A 24,937-nucleotide genomic window follows, 5' to 3' on the forward strand; every position below is an offset into this window, starting at 1 on the left:
AAGATCTAAACACAGCTCCCCAATGCTCTTAATCTGTCATGTGATTGTCCTTTACGAATCAAACATGCATATCATCTGCTAAAACATCTAGACCAGCCATTATGATACTCAGGAAATGTTATGATAAATTCCAAATTATATTTTTAGTGGAACACACCTACTTTACAATATGATTCCTAAAAATCACTGCTGTAAAGTGTAGAGAGTTTACTCTTGTTATTTCATGATTCACCCTGAATGGCTGTAATTTGCTGCACAAGACTACACCTTAAAAATCCCCCAGAAGGCCCAGGATTTTCTTCAGGGTTTACCATTTTGAACGTGTTCCACGAATTTCATCTAATCATCCTCGTAATCCTTTATTTATTTTTCTGGATGGAACTTCGTCAGTATGAGCTAGGTTTGGCACTGTCATTTATGTTAAAATAGTTTTTTGTGGGCTTGCTCGTTTGGCCACAGTGGAACTGTTGTGTGCCACAAACACCTATGTTTGTACCTGTAGTTCTTTTTGTCCTGCCGCTGTCAGGGTGCTTGGGTGAGAACTAGGATTCACTTGAACGCCATAATACTGCTATTACAATTGAAAATTCTATATGAAAAGATTCACGGAACTCTGATTACATAAATGCCATGTTTATGTAAAAGGCTAGAAGAATTTCAATCTTGTTGCACAGGTCCCTCACATATACCATTCACTCTAAAACTATAGATCCAAATAGGAGATATACCATTTTGGACTTAACGATTAGACATTCAGATATTTGTTGTTTAATGCGTGTGCACCTATCCTAATGCTCGTTTTTTCTAATTTCTTAGCAGTGTTGTCAAATTACACTACTCTGCTCTTAATGTGGTATGTTGTGACTAACCCTAGACAGGCCATCAAATATTTGAGCTTAGCTATGATTTTTATATCTCACAGACATTTACTGATTCTGTGACACTCTGAAATTGGAGTCTACCTGGAGTGATAATGCTCTAATACACATGCTTTTTCAACTCCCACATCTCCCAAGCAGTACCTAGAAATGGTGGCTTAATCAGAGTTTATTAGATAATGCATGTTATTAGCCGCCAATCCCAGCTTCTACACTATTTTCACAAAAACACAGGTGATGTTCCCAAACCCATGACATGGGAGGCCCATAAGGCAGTTATTAGAGTATATCTTATAAAATTGGGCTCTAAATTTCTCAACCTAGTTAATGAGATTGCAAGCGTGAAATAACAACATAAAACTACCCTATCCACAGATGCCTTGCAAAAACATACTATACTGAGAGCAAAACTGGCTAATCTTTCCTCCTCAAAAGATATTTGCAAAACGTTTCTATGAAGTGTTTTCAACAATATTATCATGGGTTGAATAATCTGGCTCTGACAGACTCACTTTGTTCTCAAGATCACCTTTCTATTCAGATTACTTACAATCTAATCTCCATAGTAGGCTTCTACAACATGTAGTAGGGATCCTTGATGTCCCTGTGACTTTGGATGAGGTTACAGAAGTCATCCAATCGTTGCATAATGTTAAAAGTCCTGGACCAAATGGATCTACAGCCAAGTATTTTCATACCCTTCAAGACAGTTTAAAACTCAATAAGCCCCCATACACATTTCTCACCCCAAACACTGAAGCTAATATCACAGTTATACATAAACAAGGGAAAGACCCAAAGTTATGCAGTAGTTATAGGCCCATCTCTCTACTTAATATGGATTTTAAAATATTTAGTACAATATTATCCAATTGATTGAAACATATAATTCCCCAGCTGACACATGGTGACCAGGTGGGCTTTGTAAAGGGGTGTGAAGCTTGTGAGAATACTACTAAGATGCTAAACTTACTTTATTATGCCCATAAAACTAACACTCCAATGATCCTCTTGCCAACGGATAGAGAAAAAGTGTTTCACAGGGTGGCTTGATCCTGCTTGTTTGCGGTGTTTAAGTCCATGAGATTTGGCCCAATGATGTTGAATTGGATAAAAGCCCTATATTAGGAACCCTGTACTCGGCTCAAGGTGAATGGTACACTTACATGCGAAAATGGCTGTCAAATGGCACCAGACAAGCATGTCCTCACCTAGCTAGGTAGAATTGCATTGGTCAAAATGAAAATACTCCCAAGATTTCGGAATCTTTTATCAGCCTTAATCATATAGATCTCTAGAACATTTTGTTTCCCAAAATGCCTATATCTGGATGGGTAAGAGGCCTAGATTGGCATATCACTTAGTGTCAAGATCGAAGGGGGAGGTGGTTTGGGCTTGCCAGACATGTAATATAACTATAAAGAATTGTTGAGTGTCCAACATATTCCAATAAATAATGGATTATATTGGAACGGTCTGGCCTCCTCTTATCCTATGTAGCATGGATTTACGGTCAAGATGGATTGGATCTCTGACATCCAATGGCCTCTATGATAAAAATAAACACATTTCTACCTTTCCCAGTTTTATGGTACCCCTTAGATATAATCCTGACTTTACTCATGGTAGAATTGACATGTTTTATATCTTTGCCTGGACCATATTCTCCATAATGATGAGCTCAAGCTCTTAAGGGACCTTGTGCAGATGCTGGTCATACTGTTTAAGACTTGCTTTTTGTACCATCAAGTTAAGCATTCACTTCCTTCAGAAAAAGTATACCCTTCCCAAAAAACTCACACCATTTGTTCTAGTAATTACCTCCCTCCGCATGCGATCAGATGCTGACAGTAGTACAGGCAGATGGAACCACATACTAGCTTAGGCTGTAAGGGAGGGGCAAAGACATTATTTAAAATACTGACCAAAGAAGGAAAATATATGTCTGACTCCAAAATATTCAATTTCTCGTGAAATCCAAGAATCAGCATTTAAGATTATGTCTAGATGGTATTTGGCAGGGGAGTCCAACAGCGTCACATGCTGGAATCTAGGTATGCCTGGGCATGATACAGCCTCCCAATGCCCTGCCCCCCTACTTACACATGCATGCTATCAAATGCATATTCATTCATCATAAACATTAATTCCCTCATTCACAGATACTCATTCATACACCCTCCCCTACCCTTAACTGAACTGCAGTTCTTCCGGTGCCGCTCGCAGACTTACGCAGGGGTGCTGTCTCCCTCTGCGTTGCTCGCAGTCTGTTTGAACTTCTCTTGATCTGCCCAGGGGAACAGGAATGGAGCGGAGTCACGTGAGGTGACGCACATTCACGTGACTCTGCTGGGTTCCTGCGTCCCCTCAACAGAGCAAGAGATGCTGCTGAGCAACACAGAGGGAATCGACAGGGCCCCTGCGGATGATTATTTGCGGTGGGTGTTTTTTGTTTCGGCATTTTGCCAATAATGCTATTTTCGGCCGATACGTTTCGGCCACCAATATATTGGTGCATCCCTATTGAACTATTGAACTATTTATCCAGAGATAAAACACCCTCCTGAATTTGTAGTCACTTTAGAGGACAAAACTCTCTTGGCCCAGAAATCAGTGAGGAAAAGTAAAGGTTTTGTGTTATTTACTCTGTTTCAATCTGCATATTTTATTAAAAAGGATTAGTGGCAATAAATTTTGGCTTTAGGCGTCCCGTGTATGATGACTTTTTTAGTGTATTGATTACTCCCAATCCCACCACATAAGATTCTATCTTGTATTAAGATTCTGTCTATTTTATTTATTTCCATAAAATGGCCACCAAAATCCTTAGCACCATGCCCATGATGCTCTTAATCCGGCCCTGCCTCCAGTGTGCATCAGCCAGCTTAAATCCAGCTTGTACACACAGTGTGCTCCAGCCTTGTGCAATTTTATTTGGCTAAACTTGTTTTAAATGGTTTGTGGATTGACTTTATTTTACTGTTTAAGTAATTTAGTATTGCTAGAATGACATATAAAGGTTGCTCAAAAAACTGTCCACTGCTTTTTTCATTATTGCCAAATTAACCCTGTATTAATATGCTTTATAATGAGTGCGGCCCACGCACACATGCATTTCTGATGAAGTGGCCCACTGCAGAAAAAACTTGGACACCCCTGCCCTGTGGGAAGCCTGGACATTCTCAACGATTTTGACACCCATTTTTTTAACTGTGATTCCTGGGAAGTGTTACTTTTATCCATGGAAAACTTTTCACTTACCACACTTATCTTTGTAAATAAACCACGGTTGCCACTAATTTAACCGGAACAAAGCATTTTGAGTTTTTTTCTTGACCTTTTTACATTTTGTTTATGTATCAAACTGGCAAAATCTGTCTCTTAAAACTGTCTCTTCACTGGGTTTGAGACCATTTTTTGGTGCCTCTCCTTCCCTAAATTTGTGGACATTATTTTTATAAAACCAGTTTGCACACATATAATTAACAAAGCACCCAGTGAATATATTTAGAGGTTAAGGGATAGGATATGGTGTAAGCAGTATTGCTGGGTAACTGTTAGTGAATATTGATAGTGTTATGTTTGGTTAGATGTTAGGGTTAGAGTGTGTGTGTATAGTGTTGGTGTTAGGGATGATAATAGTAATGGGAAGTTCAGATCATTAAAGTGAATCGGATCATTTCGATTCGTTCACTGAAATGATCCGATTCATGATCCGAATCTTCGGATCACTCAGTGTGACTCACAGGAGTTACTGTTTTCCAGTAACTCCGTGCAGGCACACTAACGATTGGCCCCGCCCCTTTCATTATGAATCCTCCCCTCTGCCTCCAGTGATGTCAATGAAGGCAGAGAGTCGTTCAAAGATTCGGATCTTACAGGGATCCGGATCACTGTAAGATCCGGAACACTGTAAGATCCGGATCATTGTAAGATCCGGATCTTTGAACGACTCTCTGCCTTCATTGGGATTCGAATCAGTGAGATAATATTACCATACTGTTATAAATAATACATTAATAATCACTGCCCCCAGGATTTACATTCCCCTTTACCTGCAACTGCACCTTAAGCTAACTTTATTAAATTAATTAAACACCCCATTAAGCATAACTGCCCCCAAATTAACCCCAAATTAACCCTAAACACCTCATTAAGCATAACTGCCCCTAAATTAACACTAAAGACCCCATTAAGCATAACTGCCCCTAAATTAACCCTAAACACCCCATTAAGCATAACTGCCCCCAAATTAACCCTAAACACCTCATTAAGCATAACTGCCCCTAAATTAACACTAAAGACCCCATTAAGCATAACTGCCCCCAAATTAACCCTAAACACCTCATTAACCATAACTGCCCCTAAATTAACACTAAAGACCCCATTAAGCATAACTGCCCCTAAATTAACACTAAAGACCCCATTAAGCATAACTGCCCCTAAATTAACCCTAAACACCCCATTAAGCATAACTGCCCCTAAATTAACACTAAAGACCCCATCAACCATACCAATTTATTAGGTAATTTATCTGGAGTACATGCAATTAATTTAGGGGCAGTTATGGTTAATGGAGTATTTAGGGTTAATTTCAGGGGCCGTTATGGTTAATGGGGTCTTTAGGGTTAATTTCAGGGGCTGTTATGGTTAATGGGATCTTTACGGTTAACCCCTTAACGACAATCCCCGTACATGTACGGGGTTGCCGTGCAACGGGTTAACGACAATGCCCGTACATGTACGGGCTGCCGTTAAATAGCTGCATCGCCGCGATCGGCGGCTTTGCAGCATCCACGGAAGCCTCACAAGTGAGGCTGACCGTGGATCCGGGGAGGGCAGCCCTCGGCAGCCCTCCCCGGAGGAAAAATGGCCGCCGCCGCACCGATCATCAAAGATCGCGGCGGCGCCCGGCAAAAACTGCTTAGGAAGCGATCTGAATTAAGCATAAACTGTGTTGCTGACATGCCTCAGTATCGAGGCATGTAGCAACACAACCCCCCCCCGACCCCCGATCGCCTTGTGATTGCTCCGAGGAGCAACCACAAGTGCCATCCTGTGAATGATGTTGCCGTCATTCACAGGATGGCATTAACAAGAGATTTGAGTTCACAGAGGGTCTATCCAGACCCTCTTGAGAACTCTCGAGCTCCTCCTGCAGGTTGAATGCAGGTACTGCATCCAACCATGCAAGGTCAATGGAGCCCAGCTCACTAATAGTGTAAAAAAAAAAAAAATAATTAAAAAAAAATAAAAAAAAATGGTCAAAAATGTTTAAAAAAAATGTTAAAAATATGGTAACATGTAAAAATCCCCACTGTCAGCAAAAAAAAAAAAAAGTTTTTAATAAGCAAGTCCTAAAATTTTTTATCTTTACAAAAATTCCATCATGGAAAGAGTTAAAATATTGGCATTACAAATGCCCATAGGGTGTCTAGTATTAAAAAATATATGATTTGATGGGGTAAATTGAATTGGCCGGGTTCAAAGATGTCCCAAATATGGGACATGGGGCAGATGTGTAAATGGCAAAAAAATACACACCTCACAAAGGCGGCCTTTTACCTCCCAAATAACCCTACAAACCCATGCATGGGGGGTATCGCTGCGCTCAGGAGATGTTACTGAACACATATTGGGGTGTTGTGTGACACGGACATACACCAGGAGCGATAGATTTATACCTGAAGTACAACATGTGTGAAAAAAATACAAAAAGAATTACTACCATAAAGTTTCACAAAGGGTAGTGGTAAAATTAGTGCATTGAAAGGGTTAAAATACCAGCATTTCAAATACCTTGGGGTGTCTAGTTTTTAAAAATATATGATTTGATGGGGTAAATTTCATTGGCCGGCTTCAAAGATACCCGAAATGGCACATGGGGGGAAGAATTACCAGATTTGGAAAAAAAGGTTTTGAAATGGCAAAACGTTACCTGTACTTATTGCCCCATAACATGCAGAAAAAAGCAAAAAAAACATAAAAACATTGGGTATTTCTAAACTCAGGACAAATAGTAGAATCTATTTAGCAGGTTTTTTCATTAGTTTTTGCAGATGAGTAAAAGTTTTCTGTTTAAAAAGTGAGAAAAAGTAATTTTTTAACAAAAAATCCCCATATTTTATCATTTTTTTATAGTAAATTAGATGATATGATAAAATGAATGGTATCTAAAGAAAGCCCTGTTTGTCCTGAAAAAAACAATATATAATATGTGTGGGAGCACGAAATGAGAGAGAAGAAAATCACAGCTAAACAGTAACACTGGAAAACGTTAAAAGAGCCATTGTCCCACAATATACTACGAGTAAAAACCCCTATTGTCCTTAAGGGGTTAATTTCAGGGGCAGTTATGGTTGATGGGGTATAAGGGTTAATTTTATGCTGATGACTGAGGGTTAATTTAATTAATTTAATAAAGTTAACTGTAGGTGCACTTATAGGTAAAGGGGGGCAAACTTAGGGGAATCTAAATCCTGGGGGCAGTGTGAACATTATTTATGTATTTATTTATAAAAGTATGGTATCAGTAATATTCTCTGTAAGATTCGAATCTCTGTAAGATTCGGATCCTTGTAAGATCCGGATCCCTGTAAGATTCGAATCATTCGAATCATTGAACCAGTCTCTGACTCTATGAGTCATCGTTCCTCTGTGAATTAATGAGCTGTAACCTGACACACAACACAAAGAATCTTCGTGATTGTCTTCTAATCTCCCTGGCCCCTTCCCCATCTAGCCTACCTTATCTTCGCGGCATCGCAGGAGTTGACAGAAGCGGAAATCCGTAGGTTCGCCGTCAGGGGTTAAAGGGCAGTGCGAGTGAGCCTATTGGTCGCCAGCAGGGACCTCCTCTGGCATCAACCGATTGGCTGATGCCAGAGGAAGACCCTGCAGGTGACCAATAGGCTCACTCGCATGGCCTTTTTAACTCCTGACAGCGAACCTACGGATTTCCGCTCCTGTTAACCCCTGCGAGGCTGCATTAGATAACGGGAGCGGAAATCCGTAGGTTAAAGGGCCATGCAAGCGACCAATAGGCTCACTCGCACGGCCCCTTAACTGCTTAAGGTGCAACCTGACCACTGGTCTCCCTGCTGCAACAGTTAAAAGTCAGTACGAACGACCAATAAAGTCGCTTGTATGGACATTTAACTGATAGAGCAGGAAGACCACTGGTCTCTGCCGGACAAGTTGCTGCATTAGGATTTAAAAAGTCTGTACGAGCGACTCTATTAGTCGCCAGCAGGGGGCTCGTCTGCCATCAACCACTGGTTGATGGCAGACGAGTCCCCTGCTGGTGACCAATAGACTTGCTCATGCCGACATTTAAACTCCTGGCGCCAGAGCTTCTGCGTAGTCCGTACCGTGTTAACCATGTATTAACTCTTTATACGAAACCAGAAAAAACTAAGAAAAAACGAACACGAAGAATGTCCACGAATATTCGCCCAAAGAGAAGACAGGAACGGGCGAATATTCGCGGAATCCAAAGATTTTTTTTTTGCCGAAGACGAGCACGAAGACGAACACGAAGACCTGCCTGGTGCCCAAGTCTAGTAGGAACCAGTTTAACCCCAAAAGGACAAAGGCATTTTTAAACTTGAGGTTGACAGCATTTTCAACTACAGACAGACAGGGCTGCCATCAGAAATCTTGGGGCGCAGTACATGCTTAACACCTGGGTGCCCATGCCCCTCCCATCAACCCTATTTCCATCCCACTGTCCTACCCTTTGCTCCAACCATCATCCTTCCATAAGCACACCTTATGAGAACACGGGTAAGCCTAGGGGTACTGGTATTGTAGTGGGTGTATTATTTCTTCAAGGCCTCACTATAGCTAACACACATACATACTAACACGCAAATTCACTTTTCACATACACTGACTCTACCACTGAGCGCTTACATACACACATACAGTTTCTTCTCCTCTCCCCCTACCAGCAAATTGAAGTTTGGTCATTCTCTACCATTATGATGTAATTGTCATGTCATCATATGAGTAAGCAGAAACTAGCGATGCTAGCTCCTGCTGACAAGAGAGACCCCTGGCTGTCTAACGACAGTCTGATTGTCAGAGTCCCTGCCATGACCCCAACAGAGTCACTCTCCAGAGTGACCGATACTCACAGGTGCCTCTTTGTCAGCCCCCTCCGCCGCTGCTTCCAGAATGGCTAGTCCTGAGCGCAGTGCGCACTCAAACAACTTTATATGTTCCTTTATATGTGCTATTCATTTGACCTTGCTCACTAGAGTCAACCCTGGAGTGGTTCTTGGCTCTTCCCTTCTTGGGTTCCTAGTTGTTGCTTTCCTGCATTCCGGACTCCTCCCATTCTAACCTTACACTGATCTCCCATGTAACTGTGGGGAAAGGTCCCTGCTGGTGCAAAACCTATTGGACATAATAATGTCCTTTTTCACGTCCTTTTTTCAGCTTGTTAGCAAGGACGTTTGGCAAGATGTCCCTGCAGTAAACACAGGCTGTTTCTAATCTTTAAAGCCATTTACATCCAGTTGTTTGACAATCTTTTCCTTTTGCATGGTTAACATTAATTTCCCAACTAGTGACATAACACTTATTGGTCTGTAGTTGACAGATTCTTCCCTGCTACTGGTAGTTACTGATCAAATAAGTCTGCCAATGGTTTTGCCAGGACACCCCAAAGCTCTTTCAATTTATTGATTAGTCTCACTGATCAATCTCATTGGCCTAAGGGTGCCACTTACAATTGATTACAATTTTATATTTGGCAATATTTTTTTAACATTTTTATATTATAAAAACATTATTATTATATTATATTTCTAACATTTGATTACTCATTTCAGTAACCTTTTAGTAATCTGATTATCATCCCTAACACCAACACTATACACACACACGCTAACCCTAACATCTAACCAAACATAACACTATCAATATTCACTAACAGTAACCCAGCAATACCGCTTACACCATATCCTATCCCTTAACCTCTAAATATATTCACTGGGTGCTTTGTTAATTATATGTGTGCAAGCTGGTTTTATAAAAATAATGTCCACAAATTTAGGGAAGGAGAGGCACCAAAAAATGGTCCCAAATCCAGTGAAGAGACAGTTTGAAGAGACAGATTTTGCCAGTTTGATACATAGACAAAATGTAAAAAGATCAAGAAAAAAATTCAAAATGCTTTGTTCCGGTTAAATTTGTGGCAACTGTGGTTTATTTACATAAGTGTGGTAAGTGAAAAGTTTTCCATGGATAAAAGTAACACTTCTTAGGAATCACAGTTAAAAAATGGGTGTCAAAATCGTTGAGAATGTCCAGGCTTCCCACAGGGCAGGGGTGTCCAAGTTTTTTCTGCAGTGGGCCACTTCATCAGAAATGTATGTGTGCGTGGGCCGCACTCATTTTTCACTGAGAGAAAATATGGCCATTTAGCTTTATAATGCATATTAATACAGGGTTAATTTGGCAATAATGAAAAAAGCAGTGGACAGTTTTTTGATCAACCTTTATATGACATTCTAGCAATACTAAATTACTTAAACAGTAAAATAAAGTCAATCCACAAACCATTTAAAACAAGTTTAGCCAAATAAAATTGCACAAGGCTGGAGCACACTGTGTGTACAAGCTGGATTTAAGCTGGCTGATGCACACTGGAGGCAGGGCCGGATTAAGAGCTCACTTGCACTCCCCTTTAACCCCTGACGGCGAACCTACGGATTTCTGCTTCTGTCAACTCCTGCGATGCCGCGAAGATAAGGTAGGCTAGATGGGGAAGGGGCCAGAGAGATTAGAAGACGAAGACGATCACGAAGATTCTTCGTGTTGTGTGTCTTCGTCTCCGTTTTACCGCCGCTATCTTCTCTTCTTCATGTCTTCGGAACAAACACGAAAACGCACTCTTTGTGTTCGTTTTCATGTTCGCCCGAAGGCGAATGCACATCTAGTTCCTACTCAGCTCCAGCTTGGGTATGGCGCATATTCCCCTTCTGCTAAGCAAGGCACTAGGCTGAAACCCATACTAGCTCACGTAACCTTTTATTTAACTTCCACTAGACAAGTTCAATTCTGGGAAACAGGGATCTCCCTTATAATTACAAAATATAACTGCCAAAGTTATCAGGTAAATGTGTTAGTGCTTGCTATCAAGGACAGGTTAAGCCTGGTTGGTCCTGGAGCAATCATTTTGGAAGGGCCTGTCTCTTCTCTCTTTTTCTCTGTTTTCTGCCTACCTTTTGCAGTTGTTTTTTTGTTATGTTCTATTTTTTGCTCCCTCTTTGGAAATTGATTTTGTCCTATCTATTTTTTCATCTTGATGACACACTTTCCTCTGTTTTTTTCTACCTTCTTTCCCTTTTCTTTTTTTAATCATTGCTTGTCTGCCTTTTACATTTTTCATCATCTTTTTCTGCCCCCCACACACATGCATACACAGACATACATATGCACATACTGCACATATACACATACAAATACACACACATACATATATACACAAATACACTAACTGTATGTTCTTTGTAGTCTGCAGCTCCCTCATTGAGTTGCAATCTGTGTCGGTCTTGCAACATACAGCAACCTTTTTTCTTTACTGACACTGTTGCCTAACATCCTTTCTCGAATGGTCGCTTTAAGGGACAGGTGAGAGGTTTGTAAGTATGCTGGTGCCCTGAAGCAATTGGTGGAGGGCCCCCATCTGAACACTGGGGCCCTTGAACAATTGTGCTTGCCATAATGTCATTTCAGAACTCATCAAGTGTTGGGTTTATGAGAAAACATACAATAGTATTATTATCTATATCCATCTTTTTGAGCTATTTTCAACTTTTAATAGGTGTTTTACAATAACGGAATGTTACAGCTAGTGTAATTATTATTCAGAAATGTCCTTCCCCTATGTCTATCTCACAGTGTATTTAAAAGCCATATGCACAAAAATGTAGGAAAAACAATAACCACTTAAATCTATATCGATTGGAAAGTTTCACCATTCCTTTGTTTCATAAGACAATGGTCAAAGATAAGTTTAGTGCAATCACTAAAAAGGTTGCAAAGGTTGCTTTGTGACGCCAGAAGGATAGTAAACTAATAATTTCCGAATGGCCATGCCTCAACTGTTCGTCCCACCCCTTTTAAGACAAACTGCTGAGACACGGCCATTGGGTGGCATGGTGTGTGCGTGCCAGCCCCTTTAATTTCATGAACGCCAGCCTCCACCTGCTGCCCCCACCAGACAGCAGGGAGTCAGAAGCAGTGGTAAGTCGGGTGGGGGTGTTATATGGAGGGCATAAGGCTTTTATGGAGGCAGAGTGTCCCATGATATTCCTTTTAACCCCATTTATGCCACTCTACCTCCAAAAATGCCTTTTAACCCCCTATATGCCACTCTGCCTCTAGCAATGCATTTTAACCCCCTATATGCCACTCTGCCTCCAGAAATGCCTTATACCCACCTATATGCCACTCTACCCACCTATATGCCACTCTGTCCCATGATATGCCTTTTAACCCCTATATGCCAGAGTGGCATATAGGGGTATGCCTTATACCCTCCTATATGCCACTCTACCCACCTATATGCCACTCTGTCCCATTATATGCCTTTTAACCCCTATATGCCACTCTGCCTCCAGAAATGCCTTATACCCCCTATATGCCACTCTCCCTCCAGAAATGTCTTATAAGGCATATGTCTTAAAAGGCATATCATGGGACAGAGTGGCATATAGGTGGGTAGAGTGGCATATAGGAGGGTATAAGGCATACCCCTATATGCCACTCTGACATATAGGGGGGTAAAAGGCATATCATGGGACAGAGTGACATATAGGTGGGTAGAGTGGCATATAGGAGCAATAAGGCATATCAGGGAGGCAGAGTGGCATATAGGGGGTATACGGCATTTCTGAGGGCAGAGTGGCAAGCCTGGGGGCAGATGTGCATAACTGGGGAGACAGGTTGGCAAATAAAAGAAAATAAAAAAAAATCTTAATCATAGCTTTTATTAAATATGAAAAAAAATATTTACATAAATTAATAAAGAAATAAAAGTTTCTAACAAGAAACTTGTGAAGAGTAATGTGATCACTGTTTTGTTCCACTTAATAAAATTTAACTTTTTCATCAAAATTTTTTTGCAGTAGCAAATGTTTTGATTCCAAAATCAAAGGGCAGTGTACATGTATATGTGTGTGTGTGTGTGTAAGGGCAGTGTGAGTGTGTGTGTGTGTAAGGGCAGTGTAAATATGTGTGTAAGGGCAGTGTACAGGTATATGTGTGTGTATAAGGGCAGTGTACATGTATGTGTGTGTATAAGGGCAGGGTACAAGTATGTGTGTGTGTAAGGGCAGTAAACGTGTCTATATTTTTCATTAGGGGCAGTGTATATGCGTGTGTAAGGGCAGTGTACGTGTATATGTGTGTTTATGTGCAGGTGTGTGTAAAGGCAGTGTGTAGGGGTCCTGGGAGGGAGGCTAACATTAGCCTTTTTTAATAAAAAAAAACATCTCTGGTGCTGTGGACTACTCTTCCAATGATGCTCAGCCAGACACCTGGCTGGTTGAGAATCATGGGAATTTTAGTTCACAGCTAGCATCTGCAGCTTTACTGTTGCTGCACTTCCTATGATGCTCAGCCAGCATCATGGAAGTAGTATGTCTGGCTGAGCCTTATGGGAATTCAATTCAATGTGTTGGTTATTTTTAATATGCATGACTGTGCTGACACAAATAAAGCGTGTTTTAAGTGTCCCTCATTCACATTTTGAAATATTGGGAGGTATGTAATAATATTAATTACCGTATTGGCTCGAATATAGGCTGCACTTTTTCCCCCCACTTTAAGTCTTTAAAGTGGGGGTGCGGCCTATATTCGGGGTCTAGCGCCCGACGCCCGGGACATGCAGTCCCGGGTGCTGGGCAGGCAGCGTGGTTAGGATACAGATCCCCCGCAGCGGTGCAGGGGACCTGTATCCTACTCTCCGATACGCTCAGACAGCCTCCCCTGCCAGCACTTTCCAAGGGGGGGGTGCCGGCACGGGAGGTTGTCTAAGCGCATCGTCCGGACGGTTACCGGCTGCGGCGATGCGGGTAAACAGCCTCCGGGTTGTTTACCCGCATCGCCGCAGCCGGTGACCGTCCGCACGATGCGTTTTACCTCTGCCCCCAAGACTTACCGGAGCAGACTCCCGGGTGTCTTACGGGGCCGGCGGGGGACATCTACGCAATACGCGTATACAACTTCCGGTTGTATGGCAGAGTGGCAGCATATCTCGGGGGGGGGACAGTGGCAGCATATCTCGGGGGGGGACAGTGGCAGCATATCTCGGGGGGGACGACAGTGGCAGCATATCTCGGGGGGGGAGACAGAGTGGCAGCATGTTTTTTTGGTGCTTTTTTAAAGAAAAAAACTTTTTCTTTAAAAAAGCACCAAACTTTTAGGGTGCGGCCTATATACGGGGGCGGCCTATATCCGAGCCAATACGGTATTAGTGTAATATATTGTGCATTAATAATACAAGTTGACACAATGGAGTTACAAAAATGTTATGCTTGCTTGAAAATGTAGCTGCTGTGGCCTTACCCTCCAGTGTTAAGAGTTACACTGGACTATCCAGACATCCATGCCTGGTCTTCATCTCCTGCTGTTACCCCTGTTTTCCACCCGGTATGAATATAACATATTCCATTTGAACCCCTCATCTCCTGCTGTTACTCCTGTTTTCAATCCGGTATGTCTGTATCCTGGCCTGTCTCCATACCCTGCTGCTCTCAAAGGGTTAAATTTGGTGCCCTCTAGTCTAGCTTAATTGCATTTGTTAGCCAAGGTGTGAACCATCTGCCTCCTGTATGCAATCACCTTATCTTGACCACTTGAGAGGCAGCCCTATAAATTCCCAGGCCTCACTTGGAAATGTAGCTGCTGTGGCCTCTCCCCCAGTGGCCTCATCATAAGTGGCTATTTAAGAGTTACACTGGAGTTAAACGGGAGGGAAATGACATACCAGGTACCACTGCAGAAAGCGGCTACAACACATAATCGGAACCAGATCATCACATCCCCATCCAAGCAGTCCTCTCCTATTGTCTCACTTCCCCCTCAACCACTGACTAGATAGTAAGCTCACAAGAGCAGGGCCCTCTTCTCCTTTGCACCAGTTTGTTATTGTATTTTTTTGTATGTGAATTTGTTCTACTCACTGTAACAGTGCTGCGGAATCTGCCGGCGCTTTATAAATAAATGCAATGTAATGTAATGCAAGGGATATTAATTCCCCTTTTATCTATACAATAACAACAAAAAAGTGCAAAAACCACAAAATTTAGTCTGAGGTCCTTTAAAGCAATTCTTTGATAGACTGATCTCTTTCAGAATGAGATTTAAGTTGTTTAAGATGCTGTGTTTATGATTTCACGTAGGAGAATCATTAACTTTAAGTGTACATTCTTCAGCGGAAAGATTTATTTTAATGCTGTAATTTATCCGAATTCACCGCTAGGTGTCTCTGCAGCACTGTTTTAGAGGTAATATTCAAACAAAACAAGGAATAAAATAAAACAGATAGTAATTTGTTGTAGAGTACTTTATTGCTTAAGAGCAAACTGCATTAAATGCTTTCATATAGTGAGCCGCTTGAAGATAAAAAAAAACTGTTTATAAAGTGTTTAGGCTTTACGCTGCAGTTAAAAAGTAAATCCTTACCCACCCTTGCTACTACTTGTGCATTCAGATTCATACGAACTGCAAATTTACTGAAATTTTGTAAATTTGGCGGTTCGTACAACTCCACGAAAACGAGGCCACATACAATTTGCAAGCCCTTTCACATACACTCTCTTACCCGCTCATTCTCGTTTACCCTCTTTCACAGTCTTCTGCATCTTTTTCATCGTTTTCTATCTTTTTTCGTCTCCCTTCTCTTCTCTGTTCTATTCTATCTTTAATCTGCTATCTTCAATCTCCTATCTGATACCAAAATTGTGATGCTTGCGGTGACGTCCTCTCCAATTGGGGGGACGACATCACCGAATGCACCGACATTCTGCTCTAAGATGAAGAAGTAGAAGAAGATGAAATGCTGAAAGAGTGTGAAAGAGTGAATTAAAATGAGAGTGTGAGTGAGAGTGAATGTGCGCAACAAATTTTGTTCCCGAATTCGCAGGGAGCAAATTTCTTGCCCGAAGAGGAATGGGCCTAAAATTAACCAAAACATTTGTCTGAATCATTTTTGACCCAATTGCACTTGTGCATATATACAGTATCTCACAAAACTACACCCCTCACATTTTTGTAAATATTTTATTATATAAACTGTATAACAGTGTAAATTTGCTGTCCCCTCAAAATAACTCAACACACAGCCGTTAATGTCTAAACCTTGGCAACAAAAGTGAGTACACCCCAAAGTGGAAATGTCAAAATTGGGCCCAGTTAGCCATTTCCCCTCCCTGGTTAGTGTTACAAGGTCACAGGTGTGAATAGGGAGCAGGTGTGTTAAATTTGGTGTTATCACTCTCACACTCTCTCATACTAGTCGCTGGAAGTTCAACATGGCACCTCATGGCAAAGAGCTCTCTGAAGATCTGAAATAGGAATTGTTGCTTTACAAAAAGATGGCCTAGGCTAAAAGAAGATCGCCAAGACCCTGAAACTGAGCTGCAGCATGGTGGGCAAGACCATACAGCGGTTTCACAGGACAGGTTCCACTCAGAACAGGCCTCGCCATTGTCGACCAAAGAAGTTGAGTGCACGTGCTCAGCGTCATATCCAGAGGTTGTCTTTGGGAAATAGATGTATGAGTGCTGCCAGCATTGCTGCAGATGTTGAAGGGGAGAAGGGTCAGCCTGTCAGTGCTCAGACCATACGCCGCACACTGCATCAAATTGGTCTGCATGGCTGTCATCCCAGAAGGAAGCCTCTTCTAAAGATGATGCACAAAAAAGCCCACAGTTTGCTGAAGACAAGCACACTAAAGACATGGATTACTGGAACCATGTCCTGTAGTCGGACGAGACCAAGAAAAACTTATTTGGTTCAGATGGTGTCAAACACGTGTGGCGGCAACCAGGTGAGGAGTACAAAGACAAGTGTGTCTTGCCTACAGTCAAGCATGGTGGTGGGAGTGTCATGGTCTGAGCCTGCATGAGTGCTGCCGGCAATGGGGAGCTACAGTTCATTGAGGGAACCATGAATGCCAACATGTACTGTGACAAACTGAAGCAGAGCATGATATATAGTCCAAAGTATACAATTGCACACCAACCTTAATTGCTCTGCCCGGTGCCTGGTAACTGCAGCAGTAATGCACTTATGGCATATAAATTCCAAAGAGGTTGCCGGCACTCATGGGACTTGTTTTTAAATAATTTCACGTAACTCCATATTCCAAGTCAACGTTTCAGTCTCTTTATTTACAGACTTTCATCAGGACATCAAGTCCCATTCATCAAGGACAAACAAGTCCCATGAGTGCCGGCAACCTCTTTGGAATTTACCGTATTTGCTCGATTATGAGACGACCCTGATTATAAGACAAGCCCCCCAAATCTGAATATTAATTTAGGGAAAAAAGAAAAAGCCTCAATATAAGACGACCCTATAGGAAAAAAGTTTTACCAGTTAATGTTAATTCATGTAAACTATTTTTTTTAATAAAACCTATGATTGAGAAAAATATTTTGGTTTTATTTCCTTCTATTTTGCAACCTGCCCCCCTAGTTATGCACATCTGCCCCAGAAATGCCTTATACCCCCTATATGCCACTGTGCCCCATGATATGCCTTTTAACCCTATATGCCACTGTGCCCCATGATATGCCTTTTGATCCCCTATGTGCCACTCTGCCTCCAGAAATGCCTTATACCCCTATATGTCACTCTGGCATTAAGGGGGTTAAAAGGCATATTATGGGGCAGAGTGGCATATAGGGAGGTTTAAGGCATTTCAGGAGGCAGAGTGGCGTATAGAGAGTTAAAAAGGCATTTCTGGAGGCAGAGTGGCATTAAGGGGGTTAAAAGGCATTTCATAGAGCACTCTGCCTCCAGAAATGCCTTAAGCCCCCCATTTAACACTCCCCCGCCCCCCTAAAATCTTACCGGTGCTTCTGACTCCGCTGTCATGCAGCCGGGGGAGCATGTCGCGTAGACATCTTAGGTCTGCGCGATGGACGCAGACAACTCCCGCTGCTAGCCACACCTCCTTCCGGCTGCAGCGTAAGTTGTCTACGCGAATCGCATTACAGGGGAGTCAGAAGCACCGGTAAGTGGGGCGGGGATAGGAGGATCCAGGTCCCCTGCAGCTGCGGGGGATCTGGATCTTAGTAGTCTCATAGTCAGACCTATTTGAGGTCTGATTATAAGACGACCGCGATTATAAGACGAGGGGTATTTTTCAGAGCATTTGCCCTGAAAAAAACCTTGTCTTATAATCGGGCAAATACGGTATATATATATATATATATATATATATATATATACACGCACACACTCACTGGCCACTTTACAAACGAAGTGAAGAGGGCTTTAGAGAAGTGAGCATGAAGAAAAGAGAAGACTACCTTGACAATAAAAATAAAAATGTTAACTTTAATTCAAATTTTTCTTTTTTTTACATTTAATAATGACAAAGCATTTCAAATCAAAAAGGCAATCGGAAAATGTTGGCCAATATTAAAACAGGATGACATATTAAAACACCATCTCCCAGAAATACCAAGGGTTATTTACAAGAAAACAAGAAATTTAAAATCGGACATAGCTTTATCTAAGGTAGAAAGTATAGAAAAAAAATTTCTATCGAATAAAACTCCCGGCTTCCACAGATGTGGAAAATGTAAGATATGCATATTATGCCACCTACAAAATAAGAAAATAACTACTTTCAAGTGTTCAATAACGGGAGAAGAATTCAATATAAAACACTTTATTCGTTGTAGGTCAAAAAATGTAATATACCGTATTTGCTCGATTATAAGACGACCCTGATTATAAGACGACCCCCCAAAATCTGAATATTAACTTAGGAAAAAAAGAAAAAGCCTGAATATAAGACGACCCTAAAGGAAAAAAGTTTTACCAGTAAATGTTAATTCATGTAAACTATTTTTTTTAATAAAAGCTATGATTGAGAAAAATATTTTTTTTGTTTTTATTTCCTTGTATTTTCCAACCTGCCCCCAGTTACGCACATCTGCCCCCAGGCTTGCCACACCAATATGGCACTGTGGCCCATGATATGCCTTTTAACCCTCTATATGCCACTGTGCCCCATGGTATGCCTTTTGACCCCCTATGTGCCACTCTGCCTCCAGAAATGCCTTATACCCCTATATCCCATTCTGGCATTTAGGGGGTTAAAATGCATATTATGGGGCAGAGTGGCATATAGGGAGGTATAAGGCATTCCAGGAGGCAGAGTGGCATTAAGGGAGTTAAAAGGCATTATATAGAGCACTCTGCCTCCAGAAATGCCTTATACCCCTATATGCCACTCTGGCATTTAGGGGGTTAAAAGGCATATTATGGGGCAGAGTGGCATATAGGGAGGTATAAGGCATTTCAGGAGGCAGAGTGCTCTATTAAATGCCCCCTTAACGCCACTCTGCCTCCTGAAATGCCTTATACCTCCCTATATGCCACTCTGCCCCATAATATGCCTTTTAACCCCCTAAGTGCCAGAGTGGCATATAGGGGTGTAAGGCATTCCAGAAATGCCCTACACACACACACACACACACACACACACACACACACACACACACACACACTTACTTACTTACCGGTGCTTCCAATTTCCTGGTGTATTGCCGGGGCAGCGGGTTGACGTCTCATTCCGCGGCAGCCGGGAGGAGGTGGAGTTGGCAGCGGGGGTTTGTATGCGTCCGTCGCAAATACCTTCCCCGGCTGTCAGCGATCAGGAACTCTGGAACTCTGATCTCTGACAGTCGGGGAAGGTATTTGCGACGGACGCATACAAACCTCCGCTGCCAACTTCACCTCCGGAAGCACCGGTAAGTGCGTGCGTGCGTGCGTGCGGGGGGGGGGCGACGATAGGAGGATCCAGGTCCCCTGCAGCGGTGCGGGGGATCTGGATCTTAGTCTCCTAATCAGACCTCTATTTGAGGTCTGATTAGAAGACGACCCCGATTATAAGACGAGGGGTATTTTTCAGAGCATTTGCTCTGAAAAAAACCTCGTCTTATAATCGAGCAAATACGGTACCTCCTAGAATGTAGCTGCGGCATACAGTATAATATAGGCCGCACATCCAGAGAGATGAAGGTGAGAGGATTTGAGCATCTAGGCAATATACGTAATAACAACCAAAAACATAGTATTCCTAGACATCAACAACTGTAGCAAGTTCTCCCTGGCCAAATTTAGTATTGCCATACTGGAGGGATTAAATGTGAACTCTCCAAAAGAGACCAAGTACATAAGTGGAGGCTTAAATACAGATTTGGATTTATGTGTCTACATGAATGATTAAATATATTAAATATTTTAGATTATAGATTTTTATTAAGAATCTTTTAATCATTATTTTTCATTATTATTATATTAAAAATGTTTGGAAAAATATTTTAGACATTTTCGGAAAATCAAATGGTCAATTAATGAATTTGGTATTAAAGCAGTTGATTAATACCAATTGAATATCAATTATAATTAATTAATCATATAATCAATTAATTCATAATAGGTCATTATGGAGATATTATGCTCATTTTAAAATAAGTTATTTAAATTAAAATATGTTATTTACATTAAAATAAATTATGGAGATTTAAAATAAATCATGGAGATATTAATGGTATTTATTAAAATATAATCACTGGGAGTTCTAATTAATATGAGTCATCCAATAAGTTAAGCTAAAATACACATATATATATATTTTTTTTATTTGTTGTTCACATTTTAAATTAAGCACATATATTACGTGTTTCTACCGAATGCTGGAAACATTTTGGTCCAAATGGACATGATGGCATCACACAGTTGCTGCAGGTTTGTCGGCTGCACATCCATGATGCGAAACTCCCATTCCACCACATTCCAAAGTGCTCTATTGGATTGAGATCTGGTGACTATGGAGGCCATTGGAGTACAGTGAACTCATTGTAATGTTCAAGAAACCAGTTTGAGATGATGTGAGCTTTTTGTTGTTTACACCAAATTCTGACCCTGCCATCTGAATGTCGCAGCTGGAACAGTGACTCATCAGACCAGGCAACGTTCTTCCAGTCTTCCATTGTCCAATTTTGGTGAGGCTATAGGAATTGTAGCCTCAGTTTCCTGTTCTTAGCTCACAGGAGTGACACCCGGTGAGGTCTTCTGCTGCTGTAGCCCATCTGCTTCAAGGTTCGACGTGTTGCGCATTCAGAGATGGTTGGTTGTAACGAGTGGTTATTAGAGTTACTGTTGCCTTTCTGTCATCTCGAACCATTCTGCCCATTCTCTTCTGACCTCAACAAAGCATTTTCATCCACACAACTGCCGCTCACTGCATATTTTCTCTTTTTGGACAATTCTCTCTAAACCCTAGAGATGGTTGTGTGCGTGTGAAACTCCCAGTAGATCAGCAGTTTCTGAAATACTCAGACCAGCCTGTCTGGCAACAACAACCACGCCACGTTCAAATCCCTAATTAGCTATTTTAGTTAACAAGCAATTGTACTGGTGTACCTAATAAAGTGGCCAGTGAGTGTATCTATGTAGTTGTGATTGATAAGCCCAACAACCTGTGGAGTTTTTCCCTTACTTTTTTTTTACTCCGCATGTTAATTAACAGTTTATGACAGAAAATGTACTTTGGCCTTGTTTCAATGTCATTGGTATGGCATTTTGGCCGCAAGTCTTCAAAGAAGACCACTTCTAACCAGACTTCTCCAGACAGTTGATGGGTTTACCAGGGTCTCACTGTTTACTGCCAATGCTGAGCTGATGGCACTGCTGGACATCTTCCAATTACGCAGGGAAGTAAGCACTAGACTTGTGCATTTGGATTTGTACAAGACTTTATTACATTAAATCAAAGTACAAATCTCCGAGATCTTGTGTTTTTTAAAATAGTTTACTACATTAAAAAAGTACACACTCAGGGGTCCTGTGGACCTCATTGATCTTCTGCAGGGAGACTGTTTAACATATCCACTACCCTATCAATAAAGTTAATCTTCCATTAAAATGTGTGTGTGTCGTCTACTCATCCCTCCTATTCTCTTGTGGGTTTTTTATGCAATAGGACACTGTCTCACATACTGACCCCCCTCCCTGCTCCCTGTCAGCATGGTCTCTGCATGCCAAGAAATCAGTGGAGATAAGAAAACAGCTGGAGAAGGTAAGTGAAATGGTGTGTATGTGGGGGGGGTGCAAGGCAGGGGAGAGTGCAGGGGCACAGACAGGACTGGGGAACCTTTACTTGCTTCTTCAAAAAACATTTGGAAACTACTGTCTGCCCGGGTGTTTCTGCTTGGGAGAGACCATGCTGATGCAGTATACCTACCTTGTGTCTTGTTACTCACTCTTGGCTTATTGTATGATTTTTGACATGAAACTGTCTTCAGCAACCTCATCCTGCTAGTGAGTTTGGCTATTCCTCTTGTCTATTGAACCCCTTGACTGCCCCCGTCTGCAGATTTAGAATTGCTTGCATTCTGGCGAATGATCGTGTATAACTGTACTTTGCGCAAGTGCCGGTACACAATTATAGAAAGAAATATTTGAATACGTGGTCTAGGGAGCCCTGCTTACTACGAACTGTGTAGGGGAGAATGGAGGGAAGAGAGTAGGAAACAAAGTTTCTCACTCTTCCCACAAAGTGAAAAAGTTAAAAATGGAGAAAAAGGAGAAAAAAAAGAAACAAGACAATATTGTGACGTTACTGGCATGCATAAGATGTATGATGCAGATCTCTATCCATATTGCATTGATAAATAAAATATATATATATTTTTTTTTTAAAAAAAGCCCTGAAATCCCATTGTCCTAGCACTACATGCAAAATTCGTAAGCCAGAAGTATTAAAAATACTACCCTATAGGGCAGGAGTGTCCATGTTTATTCTGCAGTGGGCCACTTCATCAGAAATGTATGAGTGCCACCCTCATTTTTCACTGAGAGAAAATATGGCCTTTTAGCTTAATAATGCATATTAATACAGGGTTAATTTGGCAAAAACTGTGGAAATGTTTTTTTTTTTTTATCAACTTTTAAATGGCCGCCCGGCCATGAAGTTCAAAGCAACTGTCGTGCGGCTGTAAGCCCGCCGGCCGCTTAATGAAGTCAAAGCGGACGGCGGAGGCGGTCTTACAGCCGCACGATGGCTGCTTTGAACTTCACAACCGGGGCGGCTGCTTTGAGTGTGGTCTGCCAGCCCACGGACCGACCGACTGGTACTATATGATACATTTGATTATTTTTTTATTTACAGAGAAAATTACCGTATTTATCGGCGTATAACACGCACTTTTTTTAACTAAAATATGAAGTTGAAACCCTACCTGCGTGTTATACGCCGATAAATCCTAGAGCTGCACAATCTTCCCCTGCACAGCTCTCTCTCGCGCCCTCTCTGATGCCGGGAGCCGGGTGATGACGTCACTCTGGCCCCGGCATCAGCACAAAAAGTAAAATGCTGGAAGATAAAGAGGACCCATACCAGATCTCCCAAACGGTAGGGAGTAATATATAAATTTAATGTGTGTGTGTGTGTGAGTGTGTTTGTGTGTCTAAGTGTGTGTCTGGCTGCATGTGTGTCTTCGTGTGTGTGTCTTCGTGTGTGTGTGTGGCTTAGTGTGTGTGTGTCTGAGTGTGTGTCTTAGTGTGTGTGTCTCAGTGTGTGTGTCTGAGTGTGTCTTACTGTGTGTGTGTCTGAGTGTGTGTGGTTTCCCAGATAGCAGTGATTCTCATGAAGTTTTTTTTGTGCTTTTTCTTTATTCTTTATTTCTTTTATTACATTATAATAAATGTTATAATGTTATAAACATTATTCCAACATTAAGTTCATAGCTTCCAAGTTTAAATTTATTTTTTCTTACTCAAATTTCCTTGTTAAAATGGGGGTGCGTGTTATACACCAGTGCGTGTTATACGCCGATAAATACGGTATATTATATGTTTATGTTATCATAAACAAACCATGTGGCATTCTCTTACAGAAGGTCCTTATACAGAGTTGTGAGTAGAGGTTCTTAATTTTAACTCACTAGCTGGTATTAAAATAATTGTAAGATTAAATAATTTAGCGACTTTTTACAAGCAGGGGGTTTGTCCATAATTAACTTCATTTTTCAGAATAAATAATTTGTCTTATTATAACATGCATTCACCAATTAAAAGAAAACATACGGGAAAATATACCGCCTGCTGTTATTTGTAAAAGAAGACAGATATTGTAAGGCTGTTTTCATTAAAGCAACAGTAAGATTTGAGTAAGTCAAAAATCTTTAGTAAAATTATTAAGCAGCTTTTTACGTTAAGTGAAAAAAATAAACTATTAACCTGGCTATTTTTGAAAGCCAACTTACTTTACAGCATTTTTCCACACATGTCTAAAACTTCTGCACTGTACTTTTGCATATATATTTATAGACACATACTGTACATACACATAATATCTTTGAATGCTGCTTTTGACCCACTTTGGTTCGGGACCAGGGGTTATATCATTTTTCAAATACCTCTATAAATTATAATGCTATTCACTCATGCAGATATTATACTTTATGATACCATATTTGATTCTTTTTTTTATTAATGGAGAGAATACTAATACATGTTTATGTTATCACAAACAAACCATGTGGCATTCTCTTACAAAAAGGGCTTATCGAGAGTTGTGAGTACAGGTTGGTAATATTAACTCATCAGCTGGTATTAAAGTAACAGTGAGATTAAATAATTTAACGACTTTTTACAAGCGGGAGTTTGTCCATAATTAACTTTATTTTTCAAAATAAATAATTTGTCTTATTATAACATGCATTCACCAATTAAAAGCAAAAACATACAATAAAATATACTGCCTGCTGTTATTTGTAAAAGAAGGCGCTTTTCCC

Source organism: Spea bombifrons, chromosome 5, assembly GCF_027358695.1.
Source record: "Spea bombifrons isolate aSpeBom1 chromosome 5, aSpeBom1.2.pri, whole genome shotgun sequence".
NCBI lineage: Eukaryota > Metazoa > Chordata > Amphibia > Anura > Pelobatidae > Spea > Spea bombifrons.